Source organism: Triticum urartu, chromosome 7A (assembly GCF_056163025.1).
Source record: "Triticum urartu cultivar PI428250 chromosome 7A, HENAU_Tu73, whole genome shotgun sequence".
NCBI lineage: Eukaryota > Viridiplantae > Streptophyta > Magnoliopsida > Poales > Poaceae > Triticum > Triticum urartu.
This window is the reverse complement of record NC_141879.1, coordinates 96182104-96202262: the sequence shown is the minus strand read 5'-3', so window position 1 is coordinate 96202262 and position 20159 is coordinate 96182104. Positions and strand designations below refer to the sequence as shown.

The following is a 20159-nucleotide window of genomic DNA, read 5'->3' as shown; positions in this document are numbered from 1 at the left end:
TAACTTGGCTTGGAGTGTATCATGCAGCACAAGTATGTCTCCAAACATTGGTTCAGCCTCTCCGTTTGACCATCCGTCTGCGGGTGATATGACGAGCTCATGTTGAGGGTGATATCCGCCAAATTGAACATTTGTTGCCAAAAACTGCTAATGAAGATTTTATCCCTGTCAGAGATAAGCACCTCTGGCATACCGTGCAGCCTATAAATCTGATCCATGTATATCTGGGCCACCGTGGCAGCAGTAAAGGGATGTTTCAACGGAATGAAGTGTCCCACTTTCGAGAACTTGTCTACCACCACCATGATGGCGTCAAACTTGCCCGACTTTGGTAGTCCCTCGATGAAGTCTAGGCTGACAGTGTGCCAGGCTTCAGGTGGAATGTTGTGGGGTTGGAGCAGCCCCAGAGATTTGTTGTGCTCGGTCTTGGCCTGCTGACATACCTCACAGGTTTGCACAAATTTCTGGATGTCCTCCTTCATGTGTGTCCAAGCAAAGAGTTTTCTGATTCTGTGATATGTTGCCAGAAAACCAGAGTGCCCTCCCATTGCACTGCTGTGCAGGGCCAACAACACTGATGCATGAGTTGCTTTGTGAGTACCCAGCCAAACCCTGTTTTTGTATTTGATGATGCCATTCACCTGGGAAACCCCTTATCATTTGTGTTGCTCAAACTCAGTTCTGTAAGGAATTGTTGTGCTTTTGGGTCTAGCTGATAGCCTTCTATCACGGTGTCGAGCCATTTTGGTTGGACAGCAGATATGGCATGAACCTCCTGGTCATGCTCTCTTCTTGATAGTGCATCTGCAGCTTTGTTGGTGATGCCAGGCTTGTAGAAGATTTTGTACTGCAGCCCCATGAGTTTGAAAAATGCTTTTTGTTGGATGTGGGTGTTGAATTTGTGGTCTCCCAATTGGACCAAGCTTTTCTGATCCGTGTGAATGACAAAGGGGTTGTGCTGCATATAGGCTTTCCATTTGTCAATGGCCAGGATGATAGCTAGGCACTCCTTATCATACGTGGAAAGTGCCTGATTCCTAGGGCCCAGTGCCTTACTGAAGAATGCCAAGGGATGCCCTTGTTGCATTAATACTGCTCCCACCCCTGTTGTGCAGGCATCTGTTTCCAGCACAAACTCTTTCGTAAAATCTGGCAGTGCGGGCACCAGCGCCTGTACTAGGGCATGCTTGAGTGTTTGAAAAGCTTGCTCTTCTAGGGAGGTCCATATATACAACACATTTTTTCTGAGCAAGTTGGTCAGCGGTTTGCTAATGACTCCGAAATTTCTTATGAACTTCCTGTAATATCCGGCCATACCAAGAAATCCTCTTAGCTGCTTGACAGAAGTAGGTTGTGGCCACTTGGCTACTGCAGACACCTTGGCAGGATCCGTGGAAACACCTTGTGCACTGATGATATGTCCGAAGTATTCAAGAGCCGGCTGGGCAAAGGAGCAATTGCTTCTCTTCACATACAAGTTGTTTTGCTCTAGAGTCTGAAAGACATACTTGAGATGCTGTACATGCTCTTCCAGTGAACAACTGAAAATCAAAATGTCATCTACAAATACCAAAATGAATTTTCTGTTTCCTGGGCTGAGTATAGTGTTGACTGCAAATTGGAATCTAGCTGGAGCACAAGAGAGTCCAAAAGGGATGACCCTGAATTCGAAGTGACCATGGTGTGTCCTGAAGGCAGTTTTTGGCTCATCTTCTTCTGCCATTCTTATTTGGTGATACCCAGCTCGGAGGTCTAGTTTTGTGAAGTACTTGGCCCCAGACAGTTCATCCAATAGCTCATCCACCACCGACATGGGATATCGGTCCTTGACAGTAATGGCATTCAGATGCATGTAGTCCACACATAGTCTCCAACTGCCGTCCTTTTTCTTGACCAGCAACACCGGAGAAGCAAATGGACTATGGCTGGGCTTGATGATTCCTTGTTTGAGCGTCTCAGTGATCTGCCTTTCAATCTCGTCCTTCTGCTGGGGACTGTACCTGTAGGGTTTCACATTCACGGGTTGTGCCCCCGGAACAAGCACAATCTTATGGTGGAAGCCCTGTGCGGAGGTAAGCCTTGTGGCTCCTGAAACACTTTGGTATGCTCTGACAACACTTGTTCTACTTCAGGTGGCAGCAACACCTCTTTCCCAACATCCTCTAATGAGCACAACTGCACAACTTGAACCACCGCTCTTTCCTGAATTTGCTTCTGCAGTTCCACTGCTGAAATTGGGGCACATTTGGTTGTGTTATCCTTGGCTCCCTTAAGTGTAATTCTCTTGGTCCCATATCTGAACCTTATGACCTTTTTCTTCCAGTCAATCCACATTGGACTGAATTCAGAGAGCCAGTCCATTCCCAATATAATGTCATACCCAGACAACCCAAACACCCTTAATTGTGTTTGGAACACCTGTCCTTGGCATTTCCATACTGAATTTTCCACCATTTCGCTGCACACTGTTTTGCCCCATCTGCCACAGTTACAGTGATTGGGCTCACCTCCTTTTTCTCCAGGCCTAGATCTTTTACAGTGTTATCGCTAATGAAACTCCCGGAGCTGCCAGATTCGACTAGGATCAGCACTTGCTTGCCATGCATCCACCCTTGTAGCCTGATTGTTTTCTTACCGACACCCCCACCGGTGGCACATTGAGATATCAACATTACATCTTCCTCTCCTCCACTGCTAGACTCCTGCTGATCATTTTCATTGTCGGAGTTAGACTGTAGCATCAAAATGTCTAACAGTTCTTGGGTTGTGCAACCTGATGGCTTTCTGGATGTTCAGGTGCAGCCCTCCCACGAACTTGGTGACGAAGAACGCCTCATCATAGTGCCTGTTATGCACTAAAACCTTGTGTCTGAGCTCCTCAAATTTGTGATGGTAGTTTTCCATGGTATCAATTTGTTTGCATCTCTCCAATGCTTCCAGATATTTTAGGTGTTTATCTTTGCCAAACTTGGTGTGTATGGCCACCACCAGCTCTTCCCAGCTCTCCACCTCATGGTCTGCCTCATAGGTTTGTAACCACAATGCCGCGTTCCCGGTGAAATGCATGGTAGAAAATGCCGCCCAAGAATTGCGGGGAACCAGGTACATGGAAAAGTACTTCTCACAAACTCCCTTCCACCATCTCGGATTCTCTCCATCAAATCGAGGGAAATCAGTTTTTGGCATTCGCAATGACCTGAATCGGCCCTTGTTGCCTGATCCTTCATTGTCCTCCATGCCTGTGTAATCTCCCATCTTGAAATGAACAGGAGTTTGAGGGAATTGCTTCTTACTTTTGTTCAGACCCGGTGCTGGTGCCATGGCCGCCCGGGAGGCGTCCCCCAATTGGTCGCCGATTCCCGCTCCTCTCGCCGGATCTGGTGTGCTCATCAGCACCTCGGACTCCAAAGCCGTCACACGCCCTGTCACCTCTTCCAAGGACTTGCGCATCGCGTCCATGGACGAGTCGACAGTCGGCATCCAGGTGCCCAGGTTCTTCGCTGTGGTCAGCAGCAATTGGATCGATGCCGTCGTGGCCTCACTCTCCTTGCGCATCTGCGCCAGTTCCGCTGTCAACGCCTCCATGGATCACTACACCCGAGATCACTCACTCCAAAATTACCGACCCTTTGCTCAGACTGATGAAGCAGAGAAAGAACTCTCCGCCTCGGCCTTGCTTAGGGACTTACCCGGTAATCCAAGAGAATCGAGCAGATCGAAGTGGCTCTGATACCAGATGTCATGACCCTAGCCTGAATTACTCTACTCCAGTTACAAGATTCGCGATGTCTCGCTGGAATTGGGGAATAGGAGGCTGACGCAGCAGCTTGGAGGGGAAGGAAAAGGAGGATAAGAGACACTGTCTCATGTTTTTCATCAGCGATGCCTCATCCACTCGCGGACCCTGACTAAATACTCTAGTCCATTGGCTCTGGACTGGGCTTGGCCTTGTTGCGTCGCTGGGCTTTGGAGTCCACTTGGGCCTCACGTTGTCGCTGCCTTTCATCTGTTCTCTTCTGAATCTTGATGGCTTCTGGCAGACACGAGGTCGTGACAGTCGCCTCTCCTCCCGCAGCTTCCGGCGATGCATCTTGGCGGGCGGTGGCTCGCTCGGCCACCTCTCCTCGCAGCTTCTCCCGCTGCTCGCGAGCTCGGCCGACCGTGAGCTAAACTACATCGCCAGGCAAGCTCATCTATCCTCTGTCTTGTCCTCTATTCTTGATACAACAAGCAATGTATGGACTGGTATGGATAAGTGATTGGTTGATGACTGATGAATACACGAATACATGATGCATATGAAAATAACCCCATCTGACTGATTCAGATGTGCAGTAAAATCTGAATCGATCCCTGTGTTATTTCCTTGGTTCATTTCTGTTCTTTTTCTAAATCTGTAAACTGAACTAGTACCTACGTGTTGTATTCAGAGTTGGATTGGTGTTGCAGCAGACCAGTTTCCGTGGCCCGGCTAGATGGCAGACGCAAACATGGTAGATCTAGTAATTAAGTTCGACTCCATCTGACTAGATTGATCAAGCAATCATGTTCATGTGCATGTTGTCCAGATTTCACAATGCTTAGCAGTAATTTACAAACTGGAATTGCGTTATATGGTTCAAAAGTAGTGACTACTAGAAGATTGTGACTTCTTATAAATATACATGATGGCTAATTGTATGAGTATTTTTTGTTTTTTCATGATTTATGCAAAACCGCTAAATGTGGCTTAGCCCACTATAGCTTCTCATAGCTCCTGGAGAAGCGGCCGCTAAATGTCATAGCCCGCTATTCAAAACATTGCTTTTTTGTCCCGGCGGTCACATGTTTTTTGTCTGCCTTTTATCCCATAATAAGCTCCTTACCCGTGATATATACCTGCATGAGGAATCTTGTTTGTTGTGTTGTGAGAAAGAGACCTTCCAACCTCTATTCTTTTGTTGTCACGTGGTACAAGTGGTGTGGAAAGAAACTGTCAATGTGCTTCAATGCTCTGAATTTGTTAATTTTGAATCTATGGCTCAACAATACCAATAATGCTGCTTTGAATAAGATTACTGCCAGTATGTTGTCGACTACCTGGAAATTATGTAATGACTTGTTTTTTGCTTGATTACTGTGGTATGGTTTACAGGTGATGTGTCGGTGACCATCGGGGTTACTCAAACGCAGGAGACCGTTGTGTCCCTAACTGAACTTGCAGATCCTGCAAAAAGTTCCTGCTCCCTTATGGAAGCAAATATGGTGGAAGCTCCCCAGCTTAGTTGCCAACGAAGAAACGAAGGACCACACTTTTGCTGGGGCCGATGACCACTATGGCAAGACGCGGCGCTGTTATGCTCAGATTTATTTCTGCCTATGTCCTGTTAAGCTGATGGTGGTGGATCTTGCTTCAGCTGGTTTTATTTTGATGGATGTAAGAGTGGGCTTGGATGTTGTTTCGTTTCTATGAAAGCGAGCAGGGCGAAAGGCCTTCAGATCTACAAAATGTGACATTAGGTGATTTCTTTTGCATAGTATATTGATCTGGTGGCCACTCGGTGTATATTAATATGGCCGGCTGTCACCGGAGTTGGTTACAGAAATTTTGATTCTCAACATATCACAAAATATTTTCGCACAGAAGATTACAAAACTTGTACACACCAAACATTTGGCACGTTGTTAGCTTGGTGCTACTATTCACCAGCTAGCAGCAGCCTAGAGAGGTCAACACTCAACACTGCCATCATCACTTAAGAGGGAAAACGGGTGCCGTTTTGGGGAACTTATTTTTGGATATCTGGCCTTTCTTTTCTTTGAGGAAATTCTTGAATATGGGTGCGGCCTTTTATAGCCAAACAAAGCAGTTCTTCTAGTTTCTTCTCCTCTGGCTCAACAAGGTACAGTTGATGATCACTGGCGAGTACAGTTTCTCCTTCAGCTTTGGGTTTCCTTGATTTTAATGAGGCATTGTGATCTTTGTGTTCCGAGCAAGCGTTCAAATTTCTGTATGTCGCTCTAGATAATTTCATAGCATTCAGACTTCCTGATGTTTGCTCCAGTACCGGTATTTTTTGTATCTTTTGTTTGTCTGCTCCTTCATGAACAAGGGCATCTGTTCATTGTCCTAACTACAGTTTCTTGTTCATAATTGGTGTAGGGCTGCAACAGGAGCTTATCCACCTCGAAGTGCAATTCAGCAATAGAGATTGCATGCCCATATGGGTTCCTTCACAAGTAAATCCTCTCCTCAACTTCCTCATGTTACATAGCTTGCTACTACCTTCGTTTAAAATTACTTGAAGTTGTTTGTCTTAAGTCAAACTTATTTATGTTTTACCAAGTTTATCGAACAATTTGCTAATATCTCCAACATCAAGTACATATAGTATGAAAATATAGTTTATGATGAATTTTACAAAACTAATTTGGTATTGTAGATGTTGGTATATTTTTCTATAAACTCGGTCAAACTTAAACAAGTTTGACTTATGACAAACCTAGAACTTTCAATAATTTGGAATGTAGGGAGTACACCACATCCGCTACTTATGCTAAAGCTGTTTTTTCAGATGGTGTGGCAGCTGATTCTGCAAGTCAGGCGACTCCCTTCGCTAAAGTTGGGTTTTCAGCAAGACCTCATTTTGGTGGTTGAATCCTCTATTGAAGATGGGCTACAAGAAACCCCTTGAGGACAAAGACATACCACTTATAGGCGCCACAGATCGAGCACGCAACCATTACATGATGTTCATGGAGAAGCTGATGGCAAGAAGTCACATGACACACCATCATTCTTCTGGACCATTGTTTCTTCTCACAAGCATGCCATCTTGGTCTCAACTTTCTTTTCTTTGCTCAAGGTTCCCACCTTGTCTACAGGCCCGATAATTCTCAAAGCATTCATCAGTGTCTCACTTGGGAAATGGACCTATAAACACGAAGGCTATGTGCTTGCTACGTTAATGTTCGTCTGCAAGTGTTGTGAATAATGTCACAGAGACAATGGTATTTCCGCACTCAGAGATTAGGACTGCAGGTGAGGTCACTCCTGTCAGCAGCTATTTATAAGAAACAACAGAAGCTATCGAACGCAGCAAAAATGAAGCACTCTTCTGGAGAAATTATGAACTATGTGACCGTCGATGCGTATCGGATTGGGGAATTCCCATACTGGTTCCATCAAACATGGACAACAAGTGTTCAGCTTTGCATTGCTCTGGAAATTCTATACAATGCGATTGGTGATGCAATGATTTCATCTTTAGTTGTCATTATTATCACTATACTGTGCAGCGTTCCATTGGCCCGACCGCAAGACAAATTTCAGAGTAAACTTATGGAAGGACAAGATGTGAGATTGAAGGCCATGTCTGAGTCATTAGTTCATATGAAGATCTTGAAACTTTATGCATGGGAAGCTCACTTCAGGAAGGTCATCGAGGGATTGAGGGAGGTTGAGTACAAGTGGTTGTCTGCATTCTAGCTTAGGAGGACCTACAAAGGTTTCCTGTTCTGGTCATCTCCTATTTTGGTTTCAGCGGCGACCTTTGTAACATGCTATCTTTTGGAAATACCTCTTGATGCTAGCAATGTCTTCACCTTTGTGGCAACTCTACGTCTTGTGCAAGACCCTGTTATATTGATGCCGAATGTTATTGCTGTTGTGATACAAGCTAAGGTTGCTTTCACTCGGATATCAAAGTTCCTTGATGCACCTGAGCTAAATGGACAAGTTAGGAAGAAATACAATAGTGGCATTGATTATCCTATAGCGATGAATTCCTGTAGCTTCTCTTGGGAAGAGAATACATCAAAACCAACTCTAAAGATTATAAATCTGGTAGCCAAAGCTGGAGAAAAAATAGCAATATGTGGAGAGGTAGGTTCAGGTAAGTCAATGCTTTTGGCTACTGTACTCGGAGAGGTCCCCAGAACTGAAGGCACGGTATGTTTTATTAGAAGTTCATTGTCTAGTGAAATATCTGTCATATTCAGAATTGAGACATTTAGACATGAAGAAACATAGCCAGTTGACAAATAGCATCATGTTCAGTTTGCAAAGTTGTTGAAAATTATGCTCGATAATGTTGCATATATGAATTAAAGTTCTTTTTTTCATAAGAACTTCATTTCAAACTCTTGAACTTTGGATAAACATTCCAGATCCAAATATGTGCGAAAATAGCATGTATTTCTCAGAATGCATGGATCCAAACAGGAACTGTGCAAGACAATATCCTCTTTGGATCGCCGATGGACCGGGAAAGATACCACAACACAGTCGCGAGGTGCTCATTGGTCAAGGACCTTGAAATGTTGCCATATGGAGATTGCACACAAATTGGGGAGAGAGGAGTAAATCTTAGTGGTGGTCAGAAGCAGCGCATTCAGCTTGCTCATGCACTATACCAAAATGCAGACATCTATCTTCTTGATGATCCTTTCAGCGCTGTTGATGAAACAGTGTATGCAGACTGTATTACTATTAGAGTGTGAACTGTTTTACACATCTCTTTGTAACAGGAATATGTCGTGAGTTCTCTATCAGACAAGACTGTTCTTTTGGTGACACACCAAGTGGATTTTCTACCTGTATTTGACTCCATTTTGGTACCTCTGTCCACTTGATGTCACCATCTGATGATATTTGTGCCCCTGTGATTTATATTATCTGTAATTAGCTTGATTTATTTGTTGATGTCATCTAACACAATGATGTTTTTGTCAGTTAATGTTAGACGGAGAGGTCATTTAGTCTGCACCTTATCATGATCTATTGGCTGATTGTGAAGAATTTAAAGGCCTTCTAAATGCCCATAAAAATACTATTGGTGTTTCAGATCTTAATAGCAATATATCCCCTCAAAGACCTAAGGAAGTATCAATAAAGGAGACAGATGGCATTCATACAGAGTCTGTGAAGCCATCGTTGGCGGATCAACTGATAAAGAAAGAGGAAAGGGGAACAGGGGATGCAGGTGTTAAGCCTTATATGCTTTACTTGCGCCAGAACAAAGGATTCCTGTATTTATCCTTTTGCATCATTTCTCACATGATTTTCATTGCTAGACAAATATCACAAAATTCATGGATGGCTGCCAATGTCCAAAATCCTCATGTTACTACACTGAAGTTAATTTCTGTGTACATCATTATCAGAGTTAGCTCGATATTTTTCTTCTATCAAGATCTTTATCAGGTGTTGTTCTTGGGATTCAGACATCAAGATCCTTATTTTTTGAGTTACTCAATTCGTTGTTCCGTGCATCAATGTCCTTTTTTGATTCTACTCCTCTAGGACGGGTTCTTAGCCGGGTAAAAATTCTTAAACCAATGGCAAATACAACTATTTTTTTGTTCTGTTTTACACCAAAAGATTCTTCTCAGGATAGATTAACTCGTTCCCTTTTTCTTCTAATGCAGGTCTCTTCTGATTTGAGTATCGTTGACCTCGATGTTCCATTTGCCTTCATGTTTAGCCTCAGTGCCAGCTTAAATGCATATAGCAATCTAGTGGTATTGGCTGTTGTTACATGGCAAGTTCTGTTTGTATCCATTCCAATGATAGTTTTAGCAATTAGGTTGCAGGTAATTGGTATGAAGTTATTTCTCTGTGGCTAAACTATGTTTCTTTATTGTAAGCCTCATATATATAATTATTTGAATTCATTCACCAAGTGATGTTTTGACCGAGAGTGAATGAGCATGCAGTTTTGCATTCAAAGTTCTCATTTTCTGAAACCTGTTATATTTGGTCATGTAGGGGTACTATCTAGCCTCGGCCAAGGAATTGATGCGGATCAATGGTACTAGCAAATCTGCCCTAGCAAATCACTTAGGTGAATCAATTTCAGGGGCTATAAAAATAAGGGCCTTTGAGGAAGAAGATCGATTCTTCGCTAACAATTTGGATCTTGTTGACAAGAATGCAAGTCCATATTTCTATAATTTTGCAGCAACTGAATGGTTGATTCTATGTCTAGAGATAATGAGTATTGCAGTTCTTTCTTTTTCTGCTTTTGTCATGGCCCTCCTTCCACGAGGAACTTTTCGCCCTGGTAAGTAATTATATGCATACCACCATGCTTCAAATATTGGAAATTTTTGATAACTAGCTTGTTTTATTGGCCATCAATGTGCAACTAATTTGCGAAAAATGTTAGACTCATGCCATATAAATGTTGCTACCTTTCCATTGCCTTTTGAGTGAGTTCTAATAAGCTTTTGTTATAAGAAAATTTTCTTGATAATCCCTCCACTAGTAGATGCTCCCTCCGTCCTCAATTAAGTCGACACATAGAAATTTTAAGACAGATTATGGAGTGGAGTAGAAAATGCATTGGAAAGGTGCCGACCACTATCTCTCTCCTCTTTAATTCCCCCACCTCCAATGAGCTAAGCGCATGTAGAAAATGAGGAGACCATGTGTTAAATGTTATTAGGTTTGATTCCTGTGTGATGGGAGGGTAGCATTTTTTTGTACTTCAAGGTGCATTGGGAAGATAGAAGTACACTCTTTTTTGGACAAATTTCGAATGCTAAACATCCACTTACTTGAGGACGGAGGGAGTAGATGGTCTTTTAGACCTGACACGGGTCTCCAAAAAACTTACTTGACTATTACTCATCACTTCTAAATAGACATCCGTGTCGCTTCAGGGATGGCTCAAGCGAAACACTAGCCACCGTCACCCCCGTCTCCTCCCTCTTCTCTTTCTATCACCGCCGGATGAGTCCATCGGTCAAAGCCCATCTGGCGGTGGGCTCATCTCTTCACTCAGAGGGGATCCCCTGGCTGGCACCCAAGCGCATACAACGCGTCGTCATGGCTGCAAGGATAAAGCGGTGCTCACCTATGGTGGTTCCACTACTAGGAAAAGGGTTATAGATGGAATTAACACTAATGGCGCATCTGACATGTGGTGCGTCACTATAATATAGCAGTGGCGCACCATGTGCAGGTGCGCCATTACTGTGGAAGACACTAATGGAGCATCAGATACATGGTGCGTCATTAGTAACAATTTTTTTCATTTTCCCAAACATACTAATGGCGCATCATGTAGACAGTGCGCCATTACTAGTTAGGTGCGTCATTACTAAGTTTATTTCCCTCTAGCTAATGGCGCACCGCCAGTGGGTGCGCCATTAGTAATCTTTCCCCTAATTCGCCCGATCCCTTCGTCCCTCCCTCCACTTCCCCCTCGCTCCACACCCGGCCGCTCCGACGACCCCCACGCCCCGCCTCGCCGTCTCGGGCCTCGCCGCCGCCCGATCTCCTCCACCCGTAAGCCCCCCTCCTCCTCCGTCCGCCCATCGCCTTCGGCCTCGTGCCCCACCCGCCGCCGCCCTCCTCCATTTCGCCACCGACGTTAGGGTTTTGGCCGCCGACGCCGCCTGCCCTCCCCCTTTTGGCCGCCGACGCTGCGCTCCGACCTGCTCTCCTCCCCCTCCGACTCCCTCGTCGGCGTCTCAGTCAGGTCCTACCCTGCTACCCCCTCCGTCTTGGTGAACGACGGTGGCGGCAGCGCCGCTGACGCTGGGCTACGGACCTTCCCCCCTCCGCCGCTCACGTCCCCGCGCCCTGCGCCCCCCGCCCCGACGGCGGCGTGACCTGGAGGCGCCGCTCATCGGCAACGATAAGGGTAAGTCCTCCTCCTTGTTTGCCTCCCATTAACTGTATTTTATCTTCAATTCAGCAGCCTCCATGTGTGGATTTTGGGCAGTAAGATCGCCAACCACATTAATTGTGTTTTTCTTGCTTTTGGAAGCAGGTCCCCTCCTCCAAAGAGGTTGAGAGATCCTCCGTGAAGGTCACCACCCCTCCTCCTCGCCGCCCTCTCCACTGCCGTCCCAGATTAGTTCCTCCTCTCCACTACCACCCCTCCTCAAGCTTCCCGAATGATGTTTGAGGTAATGCCATTCTGCCTTGTCAACCTTACAAAGGACAGATTTGAGGTGACTGTAGTTTGGCATCTTCAGAATTTCACAAAGGTGGATAACCTTCTAATGGCCATAATGTGCCCTACTGTCAAAAAATTCAGTTAGGTACAGTTAGCATCATGTAAGAAAATGGCCATAATGTGCCCTGATAATGATGTATTTTGTCATAAAAATATATAGTGGAGTGCCATGATAATGACATGCTGCTAGTAGTTACTTCCATGAGTTGTTTTATTGACATGGCACATTTGCAATGGAGTTTTATATATCTTTAGCCACTGTTCATTAACAGGAAGTCAGTTTTGTTTATAGTTGAAAGTAAGTGTGTGGTTTGAAATTTTGATCTGATTATGACATCTAGAATTATGTCAGTTTTGTTTTGTAACTAGAAGACCAAAGTGTGTTACTTGTGATCTTCTGATGATGCTACTTGTGATGATCTTGTACTTGTGATGATGCTACTTGTGATCTTCTGAAATGACCCATTGGCAACTTCATTACGCGGGGATAATGATTTTGCAGGTACCCCGAGAGGCCCTTGAGTTTGCTGGAATGTCGATTAACTTCCGTTCCGGCAAATTCGGTACTCCATATGTCCTATTTTCAGCAAAGGTCATGCTGAAATTTTCCGTAAATTTTAGCATGACTTTGCTAAAAATAGGACATATGGGGTACTTGCGACTAATGCATGGGCCGGGGTATCTTAGTACTTAATTAAGTAGGATCAACTGCCCCTTTATTCTTGCTGCATTAAACCATAGGTTTTAGGGTGCCTCATTTGATGAAGTTATTACTATGTTTTTCATCAGATAATCCCAGAGAATTGTGTGCCTCATTTGATGTATAAGAAAGGTAGTCTTAATGTTTTGAACATACAGCCAGGTCATCCTACAATCTCAACTGTCCATACGAGATTTCTAAAAGAAGTGGAGACATGAAAATCAAAGGATGGAAAAAAATGTATGGACAGTCGTAAGGAGGTTCTTGGAAGTAAAAGGAAGTGAAGCGCAAGAATTGGAGACAGGATGATCTCCATTCTCCATAATGGAGAGTCAGGGTCTATATTGTTTTATGCTATTTTACCTTAAATAGGGTATTTAGGTCCTGTCTAATACTAATGATCATGTGCTAAGAACAATTAAGTAGGGTTGGTTCAAGACTTGTAATGTTCTATCTTAGTATTACTTCCAACAAACTCGCTACTCGCGGTCTCGAGACTTGTAATGTTCTATCTTTGTTCGGTCTTTGAATTCGGAGACTAATATGATGAATTGTATTCGGAGACTAATCTTCTATTATATTCGATGAATCTGCTCTTGCTGTGGGGTGCTGTCTATATTCTGTCCAATAATATATTTTGTAACCTGTGCAAAATTCAGAAAAGTAAAAAATAACTAATATTCATACTAATGGTGCATCACCCCACAGTGCGCCATTAGTATGCCAGATACTAATGGCGCGTGGTGGCCTATACTAATGGCGCACGGCGTGGTGCGCCATTAGTATACCAGATACTAATGGCGCACCAGTGGTGCGCCATTAGTAAAAAATACTAATGGCGTGGTACTAGTGGCGCACCAGTAGTGCGCCATTAGTAGGCAAAACTGATGCGCCACTAGTAGGCCTTTTCCTAGTAGTGTTGATGGTGGCAGATTTAGGCATACTCGCCTAAATCTAGCTGCTAAAGTACTCCCATGGCTGGGGCGAAGACACTGGTTGCAGATGGTTGTGGTGGCAGCGGGCGCTGCCCTGCAGTTGGATTCGGCTTGTCAAGGGGGCTTGCGCTAGATTGGGTGCTCAGTGGTTGTGCTTTGGATATGGCATGTTGTGTGCCTGACATGGTTCAACGCATAGGCAGATTGATGGCCCGGACATGGATGGCTCGAGCTTCGGTTGCAGCGGCCAGATTCGTGGCACGAGTTTGGCGGCTCCTCAATGGTCTTGGCGGTGATATGTGGGAAGATGTCTCACCCATCTACTAGCGCCAATACAACCTCTTTTCACTGATGGCAATGGCGGGAACACTCCTCCTCATGAGGTGGTCGGCTAGGTGGCTTTGTGGGGCATGTGCTTCTTTGGTGCATACTTCTGAGCAGTGTTGTGAGAGGGGTGCGACCTATCCGATGGACACCATGGTGGTTTTGTGTGTAGCACTGATTGTGCAGCTTTCGAAAGATCTATTGCAAGATCATGCTTAGAACATCGCGTCATATCTGTGGTCAAAACTATTGTTTTGGCCTTCATTTGTTAGACTCAGCAGCGGCTGAACTTGCATTGTTACCTTGTTGAAGGCGTTGTCTCCATGTCATGTTCTAACCTTGATTGGCCGGTCTTGGCATTCAAGATGAAACTCCTTGTCTTGGTTGTCTCCAGTCGGATACGACGATGGTGGCGCGAGGGTGTTATCCTTTCTTGAAGGCATTGTTGCAGAAGAAGTCGACTTAATCTTAGGCATGTACTCTTCATATCTTGTAACGGTTCTAGCATAGTTATCTATGTCTTGTTCTCTGCTTGTTGATGGCTTTGCCGAAAAAGGCTTTCGCCCGCTTTATATATAAAGCACGATCCTCACACCCCAGTACAACGCACGCCACCACAACACACGCACACACCCAAGGCATGATACATAGGTGCTGAGCACGGCAACACCACCCCTAGCACTACCACCGCGAAGAGATGAAGCCGCATATGAAGAACCGTGGGCTCCAAGGCGGCGCCTTCAGGAAGGATACGACACTGGAGCATCGCCACCTCCCAATCCAAGGATCAGAGTTTCCCCCGAAGCTGCATGATGAGCAATGAGAGCCACGACGACGCCTTCAAGAAGGGAACGAGCTTCACCGCCATCGGTCCTTCCGAATATAGAACATGTTTTCACCCCGGCCAAAAACTCACAGCCATCGAACGCCACACCCCGGTGACCATGCCGCCCACAAGGCCATGGCCACCGAGCAGCACCAAGCCACGGCCTCCGCCCGAGAGCACCGCGCAACCACCACCAGGGCCAGCACCCTGGCATCCAATACCTTGACACCACCTCACCCCAGACCTGCCGCTATCCCAACTAAAGGGACGAGCAGAAAGGTCCCACCTTTAGCACCTCTGGGCGACCCCCAGTGCCGAGACCCAATAGGCTGGCCACCTGGCCTCCATCTACCCATCCTGCAGCACCGGGCACGAGGCGAGCTCGGTCCCGCAACACCGTGCGCGAGACGAGGTCAGTCCTGCAGCACCGTGTGCAAGACGAGCTTAGTCCTGCGACACTATGCGCGAGATGAAATCGGACCTGCGCACCGGGCGCGAAACGAGCAATGGACCGCAGCTAGGAGAAGGCCAGACCTTCGCTGATCATAGCGATCGGACGAGGAGGAGGAGGGGTCAAAGGTCGATACAAGCCGCCTAAGGACGAACCGACGCCGGGACGTGCCAACCGTCACCAAAGCCGACTTGCCAAGCCACTATGGAGCCATCCACGGCCGGAGCAGCGACCACCACTGCCATTGCCCAACCCGCGCCGCCCGGCGAGCTCCACGCGTCGGAGTCGCCGGCCACACTCCTCCCAGGGCACCACCACCACCACGCCGCTGCCTCCCCGGAGATGGAGGAGGCAGCCGGCCGCAGTCCAAGACCAGCGCAGCCCGCGCCATCCAATAAGGAGATCAAGATCCCCCGGCTAGACACGCATCCACCATCACGCGCTGCCGGCCGCCACAACCTCCTGCTGCCCCGCACGAGACGCCGCCGACCAGCAGCACACGGGAGCTCAGGCGAGATCCCTCCACCCCCCTGCGTCGCCAGCCGGACCCCAGGCGCCAGATCCAGGCGGATCTGGCCAGACGCCCACCAGGGCGCCGCCACCCGAGCCGGACCACCCAGTAGCCGCCGCACCACCACCGGGGCATAGGCCGTCGCCGCGCCGCCACCAGACGGCCGCACCGCCGCCACCGTGCCGTTGGGCCCTGCGGAAGCCCAGCGCCGCCACCCGCAAGCTTTGCCCCGCGACGGACCCCGAAGGCAGAGGAGGAAGGAAAGGCCCTGCTGCCACCGCGCCGATCGGGCTTTGCCCGTCGACGCCTGCCGACGACGGCGGGAGAGGGAGGGGAGCAGGGGGATGGGGGAGCGGTGGCTAGGGTCCCTGTTGGTGTCAAAACCGGCGGATCTCGGGTAGGGGGTCCCAAACTGTGCGTCTAAGGTGGATGGTAACAGAAGGCAGGGGACACGATGTTTTAACCAGGTTCGGGCCCTCTTGATGGAGGTAAAACCCTACGTCCTGCTTGATTATTCTTGATAATATGAGTAGTACAAGAGTTGATCTACCACGAGATCAGAGAGGCTAAACCCTAGAATCTAGCCTATGGTATGATTGTATGTTGTCCTACGGACTAAAACCCTCCGGTTTATATAGACACCGGAGGAGGTTAGGGTTACACAAGGTCGGTTACAAAGGAGGAGATATACATATCCGTATTGCCTAGCTTGCCTTCCACGCCAAGTAGAGTCCCATCCGGACACGGGACAAAGTCTTCAATCTTGTATCTTCATAGTCCAACAGTCCGGCTGTCCGGAGACCCCCTAATCCAGGACTCCCTTAGTAGCCCCTGAACCAGGCTTCAATGCCGATGAGTCCGGCGCGCAGTGTTGTCTTCGGCATTGCAAGGCGGGTTCCTCCTCCGAATACACCACAGAAGATTTTGAATACAAGGATAGTATCCGACCCTGCAAAATAAGTTCCACATACCACCGTAGAGAGAATAATATTTCCACAAATCTAATCTGCTGACACATTTTGGTAGCATGACATCATGCCATGGCCCGGTAATTATTCGAACAGTTTTTCTTTAACCAGCCCCGCACATAACGCGAGATGGTTTCTTGACACGTCTTGTCAAAGCAGAGATCGTGTTCCCTTTATCACGGGATTCTCATTAATACGGACGTGGGTAACCCAACCATGCCTAGGACTCCTAGATCTTAGGCAAGTCCCAAACGGCCATGAGGAGGATGCTTGATATTCACCCTCTTTATAAAGGGACAAGGCTTTTACCTTTTTCCCTCCCGTGCTCAATCGAATCCTTCCCCCGCCTCGAGTTCTAACACCCAAAGCCCAGGTCAGGTGCTTCGGACCTTCAATCATGTCTGGATCCAGCCTTCAAGGCCAGTGGATGCCTTCCTCCGTCATGGAGGAGGATATCAAGAAGTTGAGGGAGGCCAGATATCTGACCGCTGAAATTTCGCATAGGCTGCCCGCCCGAGGGCAGGTCGTCCCTACTCCCGAACCTAACGAGAGCGTCGTGTTCGTCTCCCACTTCCTTCGAGGACTAGGCCTCGATCTGGATCCCTTTGTTAGGGGTCTTATGTTCTATTACGGGCTGGATTTTCACGATCTGGCCCTGGATTCCCTTCTTCACATCTCGTCATTTATTGTCGTTTGTGAGGCCTTCCTCTGCATTACCCCTCACTTCGGCCTGTGGCTCAAGACCTTCGATGTGAAGCTGAAGATGGTCGAGGGGCAGTATGCAGCATGCGGAGGTGCTCTAATAAGCAAAATTGCTGACGCTCCATGGCCAAAGGGTTCCTTTCCAGAGGTGTCCGGATTGTGGCAACAGGAGTGGTTTTACGTTACAGCTCCCCGAAGTGCCAAGTGGGTAGCTGCCCCCACCTTTCGCCAGGGCCCTCCACCAGAACTGATGTCATGGATCAGCAGGTGGCTGAGCTGGGGTCCAGCCAACGACGTGCCAATACTGCAGAGCCGTATCTGAGATCTCTTCGAGGGAGATTTCAGTCTGGTTATGGTAATGCAAGTTATGTTGGTTCATCGGGTCCAGCCTTGCAAACGCCGGCCCCTCCGCATGTGGGAATTCAACCCGGAAGGACCGCACACTATTCAGAATTTCCTCGGCATGACGCACAAGGAGATGTACAAATCGTTCTTCCGACCCCAAATAGAGTGTCCGGACACTACCGAGGACGTGGGCCTGAGTAGCAACCGCACCGCTGCCCAAGTAAGTAATTGTTGGGGAACGTTGCAGAAAACCAAAATTTTCCTACGGTTTCACCAAGATCCATCTATGAGTTCATCTAGCAACGAGTGATCGGATTGCATCTACATACCTTTGTAGATCAAGCGCGGAAGCGTTCAAAGAACGGGGATGAGGAAGTCGTACTCGACGTGATCCAAATCACCGGAGATCCTAGCGCCGAACGGACGGCACCTCCGTGTTCAACACACGTATGGTCAGCGTGACGTCTCCTCCTTCTTGATCCAGCAAGGGGGAAGGAGAGGTTGATGAAGATCCAGCAGCACGACGGCGTGGTGGTGGATGCAGCAGTCACCGCAGCAGGGCTTCGCCGTTCTTCTGCGAGAGGGAGAGGTGTAGCAGGGGAGAGGGAGGCGCCAAGACTCAAGGGTGCGGCTGCCCCTCCCTCCCCCCTTTATATAGGCCCCCTAGGGGGTGCGCCGGCCCTAGGAGATGGGATCTCCTAGGGGGGGCGACGGCCAAGGGGTGGAGTGCCCCCCAAGCCAGGTGGGGCACCCCCCCACCCTAGGGTTCCCAACCCTAGGCGCATGGGGTGGGCCAAGGGGGGTGCACCAGCCCACTATGGGCTGGTTCCCCTCCCCACTTTAGCCCATGGGGCCCTCCGGGATGGGTGGCCCCACCCGGTGGACCCCCGGGACCCTTCCGCTGGTCCTGGTACAATACCGGTGACCCCCGAAACTCTTCTGATGGCCGAAACTGCACTTCCTATATATAATTCTTCACCTCCAGACCATTTTGGGACTCCTCGTGACGTCCGGGATCTCATCCGGGACTCCGAACAACTTTCGGGTTACTGCATACTCATATCCATACAACCCTAGCGTCACCGAACCTTAAGTGTGTAGACCCTACGGGTTCGGGAGACATGTAGACATGACCGAGACAGCTCTTCGGTCAATAACCAACAACGGGATCTGGATACCCATGTTGGCTCCCACATGCTCCTCGATGATCTCATCGGATGAACCACGATGTCGAGGATTCAAGCAACCCCGTATACAATTCCCTTTGTCAATCGGTACGTTACTTGCCCGAGATTCGATCGTCGGTATCCCAATACCTCGTTCAATCTCATTACCGGCAAGTCACTTTACTCGTACCATAATGCATGATCCCGTGACCAGACACTTGGTCACTTTGAGCTCATTATGATGATGCATTACCGAGTGGGCCCAGAGATACCTCTCCGTCATACGGAGTGACAAATCCCAGTCTTGATCCGTGTCAACCCAACAGACACTTTAGGAGATACCCGTAGTATACCTTTATAGTCACCCAGTTACGTTGTGACATTTGGTACACCCAAAGCACTCCTACAGTATCCGGGAGTTACATGGTCTCATGGTCTAAGGAAAAGATACTTGACATTGGAAAAACTCTAGCAAACGAACTATATGATCTTGTGCTATGTTTAGGATTGGGTCTTGTCCATCACATCATTCTCCTAATGATGTGATCTCGTTATCAATGACATCCAATGTCCATAGTCAGGAAACCATGACTATCTGTTGATCAACGAGCTAGTCAACTAGAGGCTTACTAGGGACATGTTGGTGTCTATGTATTCACACATGTATTACGATTTCCAGATAACACAATTATAGCATGAATAAAAGACAATTATCATGAACAAGGAAATATAATAATAATCCTTTTATTATTGCCTCTAGGGCATATTTCCAACAGTCTCCCACTTGCACTAGAGTCAATAATCTAGTTACATTGTGATGAATCGAACACCCATGGAATTCTGGTGTTGATCATGTTTTGCTCTAGGGAGAGGTTTAGTCAACGGATCTGCTACATTCAGGTCCGTATGTACTTTACAAATATCTATGTCTCCATCTTGAACATTTTCACGAATGAAGTTGAAGCGACGCTTGATGTGCCTGGTCTTCTTGTGAAACCTGGGCTCCTTGGCAAGTGCAATAGCTCCAGTGTTGTCACAGAAGAGTTTGATCGGCCCCGACGCATTGGGTATGACTCCTAGGTCGGTGATGAACTCCTTCACCCAAATTGCTTCATGCGCTGCCTCCGAGGCTTCCACGTACTCCGCTTCACATGTAGATCCCGCCACGACGCTCCGCTTGCAACTGCACCAGCTTACTGCCCCACCATTCAAAATATACACGTATCCGGTTTGTGACTTAGAGTCATCCAGATCTGTGTCGAAGCTAGCGTCGACGTAACCCT

General features: G+C 47.5%; 2 pseudogenes; one reads left to right on the top strand and one right to left on the bottom strand.

The window, feature by feature from the left end:
• Nucleotides 1-637: 637 nt before the first annotated feature.
• Nucleotides 638-3585, bottom strand: LOC147958186 (uncharacterized; annotated as a pseudogene).
• Nucleotides 3586-4882: 1297 nt separating this feature from the next.
• LOC125518360 (ABC transporter C family member 10-like) overlaps nt 4883-20159 on the top strand; it is a 41810-nt pseudogene continuing 26533 nt past the window's right edge.